The sequence below is a fragment of the Plectropomus leopardus genome, chromosome 14 (genome assembly GCF_008729295.1).
Source record: "Plectropomus leopardus isolate mb chromosome 14, YSFRI_Pleo_2.0, whole genome shotgun sequence".
NCBI lineage: Eukaryota > Metazoa > Chordata > Actinopteri > Perciformes > Serranidae > Plectropomus > Plectropomus leopardus.
Window position 1 is genome coordinate 24,382,748 of NC_056476.1, and position 7,854 is coordinate 24,390,601.

Here is a 7,854-nt window from a genome sequence, read left to right on the forward strand (position 1 = left end):
ATTCCTCCACCATGTAAGCAAATAATGTGGAGGCTCCATGCATCCAAATGGCATGACAAATGCTAATGACTAAATAGCCTGATGGACCTGCACCACCTGCTTACCAAGTGAGGCTAAATGATGCCAATACTGCAATGAGTTCCTGCTTGAGGGTAAATTGATATGATATGAAAATGATATGAAAAAAAAACATTCATGATTCAGACGATGAGTGCAATTTGCCCTTTTTTTGTGACTGATTGCAATTTTCCATATGGCAAAGTACTTATAACACAGTTGGCAGAGCAATGGCAAAGAGAAAAAGGAAATCTTCAATCCACGACCTACAGGTCCTAACCAACAAGGTGTAGAGACATTCCTGACAACATGAGGAAACTACCCCAAAATTAACTAGATATTATTAAAAGAAAAAAGAAGTGCTTAAAACAATTATAATGATTCTGTGACATCATTTTAAATATGTGATTATGTATATGTGTTATGTATATTATGTATTATGTATATTTTACATTAATTACATGAAAATTGCTTAATTTGATATGCTTGGCCCAAATTCTCCTTAATTTTTCACGTATTGACGTACATGATCATCTGTAACTCAAAAAATGGGCATACTGAGAACAGAGGGTGTGTGTAAATGTTGCTTGATAGATTTCAAGAGAGATTTTAATTAAAAGGCTTACTTCACCATGAATGAAACATATTTAATCATTCCAATACACAGAGCTCAGAAAAACAACTCCAGAGATTAGCTGTTACAGTATGACACCACTTGCTGTTAGCCATATGCAAATTCATGTTCCCTCTAATTCAATAGTAAAGCACACCCACACAGAATAGGAGAGAATACTGCTGGACAAGAGTGGGAAGTGAGCCTATCATTTGAGGAATCTCTTTCACGATCGGCGCTGGCTCTAAACACCTCTGTTTAATTGCTGTGTCATGACAGGATAATTACCACTGTCACTCCAACCATTCAGCAGGACTAACAGGCCTCCAGACTACCTAACAATTTTTGCCTGTTAGCATGGTTATTCTGCAGGGAGTTGTGGACTCTATTTGGCAGCAAAATGATGGTGAAACAAAATGAACATAAGACGCCAGGTGACATTTAAAGAATAGTGGATATGAGCATGAAAAGAGGGAATGGTGCACTGCTTCACAGCTCTTTGATTCCAGTGGCATTTGTGCTAATGTGCTCCTCACAGCTTGCAAGACCACAGCAACACCATTCATGTGCCAGACGTTCAATGGTTTTAACACACTAGGAATGACTGCATCAGATCATAACACTAATGTGCATCTGTACAGGGGCATTTCACAGCTTTTGAGTGACAGTTACCCTATGGTGAAAATTATGTGAATTATTGTTCATGCAAAAGAGAAAAAGGACTGTGGCACTTTTGTTCAAAGGCTAAAAAAATAACACATTTTCAACCAAAGCCATGACCTACTGCCTCTATGCCGTGGACTTTCATGTCTGTATATTATGCTTTAGGTATCCTTTCAAACCTGCTATTCACATTCCACATGCTGCCACAGATGGGGAGGGGAGGGGAGGCATATGGGAAGGTGTCAAAAAAAATATCGCACTTGAATGGGAAGTGAACACCAGACTCCAGCTTTAAAGTCTGGGGTTTGTTGGACCCATCGACCACCTCTCCTGCCTGTCCTATAGAGACCTTTGTGCTCCTTATATTATTTCATTTAGCAGAGGCGTTTCAACCTTTGTGCTGCATATCATGCAGACGCAACAGGTTCCATCCAGCCGCATTCTCAAGTGACGCCGCCCACTGCCCAGATTTACTGTTGGGGTGGCATGGGTGGGGGGCAATACGAAATGTAGAAGTACAGCCTGTAGTACAAGCACAGCCCAAGAGCCAGCGAAATTCTGCCAAATATCGTTGAAATGTATCATGATGTGAGTAGGGATATCTTGGCACTAGTTAGATGGAGGAATGTCTGCCACAGTTCATCTACACATTTTGCCCACATTGTTTTGATATAAAGCTGGTTAAAAATTGCCAAGTATGCCTTTAAGTTTCAAGCATTCAGTTGTATTCTGATGTCTGATTAATAGAATGATGCTACGGGGCTCTGTTGAAAACCTCTGCACACATTTGAAATGCGGTGTGTAAAAGCTGCATTTTAAATGGGATTATGAAGGCATTGTGAAATCCTGCATGAGCACATATCAGCATCAGCTGTCCTGAGCGCTGCTCTCACATGGCGAACAAGGCCCAGATATGCAGAGACAAAAACGTGAAGGGTTCTCAATTTGACCGGGTAAATAGCTAAAACAATAATAATAAAAAATAAAAAAAAACATGCAAATTACATGTAAATTGTTGTCAGATTCATGTACACTGAAGGAATCTGCATGGTTCAAAGAATTCTTGGCTGTTTTTAGATTTCATGCTCTTCTGCTCAGCTGAAACGGTCAGTGGAGCTGGATGCATTTCAGGTCCTAAAAGGAGAGAGTTGAACAGCAGGAGAAACTTGCATAAGCAATCATTGATGAATGTGTTTTGCTTTGCAGTGTGAAAACAAAAGCTGATCAATAATTATATACTCAGTAATGCTTATGATCAATAACCTATCCACCTACAAAAAGCACATAAATTGTTACACAGCACCACATTATTTTTCTATGTTGCAAGCCAATCATTTCCTCAATGAATTAAAGACCACACTTAAGCTTTGTGTGTAACTGTAACTCTCAGAGTGACTCTTGAGTGACCCTTGATTTCTCACTTCAGGTCTGTTTGCTTTCAATGTATCAGTACAAAAGTGCATAGAATCCATCATACAGTAAAAGGAAGCACTTCAGTCGAACTGGTGAGGCAATATGCAAAAAGGGCAACAAATACTATATTTTCTGCATGAGTTAAATGTTTTGAATGTTGATACACAGTTAATGGTGTTATTTTGCAGATCTATTACGGAATCAGTTCTGACCTCACTGATTTATTGATGTGGGAATTTGAATGTGCAAAACATTAATCAACGAGGCAACTTTGGCAAGATTGAGATTAAAGTTACTGGTGCGCAGAAGCCTTCTTTGTCAAAAAGGTTATCCTGCAAATCACACAGAACAGCCCAGACATTGTACCCAGACAGGGATATGTTACACTTGTGGGTTTCGTATGCTCACCGTGGTTCATCTTCAGCTCACTCTTTTATTTAAATGATAGATTTGTTTGTCGGTTTGTCACCATAAATAATCATTTAAACAGGCAGTTAAACATGTCCTTTTGGCATAAAATGATCTCGGTCTCCAAAACTACTTTGTTGGATAGAGGCAACAAAACTAAGTGGTTAGGGTCAGTAAAAAACACAGTGGTTTGACATTACATAAGTATTTTTGTCACTTACCTACATAACATTCATCATATATGACAAGTGACATACATAACGTCACATTTCACTTGCCTAACATTTCACATATAAGAGCATACAGGGCTATATTATTATCAAACCAAGCCATCCTTGACATAAATGGATACAATTAATGGTAAGTGGAATTAAACTTATCGAGCACCTTTGTAGTCGTTTAATCACTCAAGGTGCTTTCACACTACTTGTCACATGAATGCTGCTTTAGAGTCTTCTGCTACAGTCTTTTTTTAAACATTCAAACACACTTATGCACCGATGGCTTAGCCATCAGGAGCAAATTGGATTTCACTGTCTTGCCCAGGGATACTTTGATATTTGGACTGGAGGAGCTGGAGATTGAACCACCAACTTTCTGACCAGTGGATGGCCCACTGTATCACCTGAGCCACAGCTACTCCCATGGGCTTGTTTCATACGGGAGTAAAATCTAGGGTACATCATATGAACACTCAAATTTGCTTTGCATTGTGGGTATTTTATGTGCACTATATAGTGGATGAAATTAGCGGCTGAGAATTCGAACACTGCTACAAAATGGCGAACGCACTATATTTTTCCATCATAGGGAACGGGTTACAGCACAGCTTTTAGGTGGACTTTGTTACTTTCCATACTATGCCACCACAATTCCTCCTCTGCTCCTGTAATAACTACTACAGACACTAGAAGGTGCTGCCAGACAATAAACATAAGTATGGGTGTATTAAGCTGCTTGCACATTTGACCTATGTGGTCTTTTTTTATTTTTTATTTTTTTTTGGGTGAGAGTGGGCTGCTCAGATTACACATTTATGAGCTGAATTTTTCAGCAGTATGAGTAGCAGATGTTGACAGCAGACCAGTGTTTGAGACCAAAGCACAATTCAGAAAGGATTTCACCTGCAAGCTGATGGAAATCCAAAACTTGAAATATATGAGTCTAATGTATGAGTCCTCAAGAATTAACTTGACTATTTAGTGTAAGAAGTGTGCACCCCCATTTGTTTTCATGGAGATTAGGCAGTCACAGGCACCAAGAAGATTTTGACAGTCATTTTTGTTATGCATCTTATTATATTACTGTGAAATTACAAACAACAGACATTTATTTCAGAACTGAGAGTATATTTGCAGTGTCAATAAATCATTTGAGCTTTAAATGTAAAGGAATGCAGCCTTTTAATGATGCATAAAAAATGACATGTTGGTCCATTGTTCAGCACTGCAGGAGTCCCTGTTTTGTCACTGTGCACTGAGTCAGTCAGAATATGGTTCACCTCACTGTTGAGAGATAGAAAAATCATTGGTACGACATTGTGAGCACCAGATAAACAGACTTTGTTTTTGCTCATGAGAACATCTCATCTCACTGCACTGGATTTAGATAAAACAGGACTTTGCAGATCATCTTTTTGTGCTACATGGGTTTGATTTTTTATATTTGTGCGGTACAGCATGATTCAGATAAAAAGCACTGTCATTATTTGCATATTGGAGAAAGGAGACAATTATTTCTCAGCTTGACTACTGTAAAAATATATACTATAAAACCAACAGATTTTTAGTCTTAGTTAGATGCATTGATTATAATACTATACCCCTCATCAGGAAACAGAGACACTCAGCAGATCCAACAGTTGGTTCTGCTATTTATAGCTGTGGGAGGGAGTTGTTACTTTTCACAAATATGGACTGGATTATTCAGAAGCATGGAATTGCTTTTTATTTATATTATATTATATTTTATTTGCCAAAATGCTTCGTCACACAGGCATTTTACAGACAGAACATTCAAAATCAGAATCAGCTTCAATGGACAAATATGTGTGTAGGCCTGCTCATGCAAGGAATTTAAATCTGTTTTTTATATGCTGAAACACAGTCAACAGACTGAAGTTAAGGATCTAAGAGTCAATATTTTTTTGTTCTCAAATTCTGGTCACAGATTTGTTAAAATCCATGTTGGTGGGCACTTCTCCTTTTCCAAGATAATCCATCCACCTGACAGGTGCAGCATATCAACAAACTGATTAAACAGCATAATCACTACACAGGTGTGCCTTGGGATGGTCACAGTAAAAGGCCGCTCTAAAATGTGCAGTTTGATCACTCAACACAATGTTGAGGGAGCGTGCCACTCGCACGCAGACTGCAGTTATGACCAACAGAGCTGTTGCCAGTGAACTAAATATTTGTTTTACCACCATAAGATGGCTCCAGTGTCGTTTCCTTGAATTTGGCAGTACATCCAACCAGCCTTGCGTTGTTTACAATAATGAAGTACTGTCAGGTGAAGAGCCTGGTGACAATGATGAGCATGCAGAAAACTTGTCCCAGGGTGTCTTCTCTTAGACAATCTTGCAGGTGAAGACACTGGACATGGAGGTCTGAGTTGGTGTGGCTGCATGTGGTCTGCAGTTGTGAAGCTGATTGGATGTATTACCAGTTTATCAGAAGTGAGTTTGCAGATGGCTGAAGGACAGCAAATCTAAAAAAAAAAAAAAAGAATAAACAATTTAAATACTATAAACATTTGACTATTACAGATATAAATATAGACTAAAAATTCTAAATATCTATCTATCTATCTATCTATCTATCTATACACACATTATGCATATAGTATGAAAAGGGTGCTGGATTAGGAAAGGATGTAATGCTTTATACTTGAGGTAGGTGGAGATAACAGTTTACACTAATGTGTATAATAAATGCTTATTGATGTTGATAGTGATGATATTAACATGTTACTTAAACTATGAAATATTTAATTGGTGTTATGGAGTGATGGACAGGCATTGACATACTGTGGGAAGAAACATTTTTGTGTCTTGTTATGGCGTACAGCGTTCTGTAAAACTTACTTGAGGGGAGAAGTTTGAACAGGTTGTGTCCAGGGTGTGAAGAATCTGCAGTGATGTTCTCTGATTCTGGAGGAGCATATATCCTGGACTGAGGGCGGGCTGGCACCGATTATTCTTTATATAGTCCTGACTGTCCGTTTCAGTCACCTCAACACCCTCCTTTACGTAATGTTTTTACACAGCTACTTTTCCAGCATCATAGTTGATAATGATGAAGGTTCTTCCATAAGATGACCCCAATAACAAAACCATAAAACAGTCTATGGGTTTCTCCTCTAAATGTTGAGATTCTGAGTACACAACAAAAAAGAAAATCAAGATAGTACTGCCATCTACTGAATATAATGCATATTGCGTTGTCTCTCCAGTGCAGAGTGGTGGTGGTCATGGCATAATATAGAAACACAGGTAGACCTACTAACCTTCCTAAACATATAGCCATCAGACCTTTTTCAACTATATTTTGCACAGTAATTTAGTCATGCATTCATGCTGTACTGTGGCATTTTCGTCTAAATGTCTACAAAGATATGCAAAGGAACTGCAAGGAGACACGAAATAACTGCAAAAGGGGACAAAACAACCACACAGAATGACCACAGAGAAACACAAAACTAATACAGAGAGAGACAAGACAACCACAAGGAGATGCAAAATGACTACAAAGCGACATTACACAACCAAAAAAGACAGAAAAGTATGTCAGAGACTTATTACCTCAATAAGACACAAAAAAGCTTGGAAGAGACACCTAACAAGTACAAAAACACAAAACGGGGCGCCTGGTGACTCAGTGGATGTAGCAGGGCCCCATTTACAGAAGTTGTATCCTTGCTGCAGTGGCCGTGGGTTCAACTCCGGCCTTGACCCTATTCTGCATGCCTAAAAAAAAGACACGAAACAACCACAAAGAGGCACAAGTGACTACAAAACAATACAAAACAGCTAAAAAATTACATCAGAGATACAATATTACCTCAAGAAGACACAAAATAAGCTAAAAGAGACACAAAATGGATCTTATGTTGGAGAGGTGGTGGGGCCTCTGTACCAAGAGGCCAGTTGTCTCATTATCTGCCCATAACTAGAATCATGTTTGTTTTTTGGTCCCTATCCCTTACTATTCAGTAGCCTACCGGCAATTCAGAGTCTGATCTGATATTTTATTTATTTTGGTGGATTGTTTTGTAGGACAGCGGTCTGATTACATCTGTTGCTTGGACTTTTTTGGATTGCTGATAAATTGCTGATTGGATTACTGTAAAATGAAATAACTTAATTGAGTGTACAGTGAAAATGTGATTTTCTTGTTTTTGTCACCTCCCTGTATCAGTTGTTTTCCTGGTAAATGGTCCGAATAACATGTTTAAATATATTTTTGTTGTATGTTTGAGTATATATATATACAGTGTTCATATATGCACACAGTGTTCATATAGTAGCCTCATTTTAAAACCTACCATCACATCAAGCAATGAGCTTAGACATTGTACTTTGACAAAAAAAGTCTCAGCACTATAGCCACCTATCGGAAATTTTTCACAGCTTCAGGCCTTTATTAGTTAAAAGAAGCTGGCTCAGATAGGTTAATAGTTAAGTTATGTTAACTTGG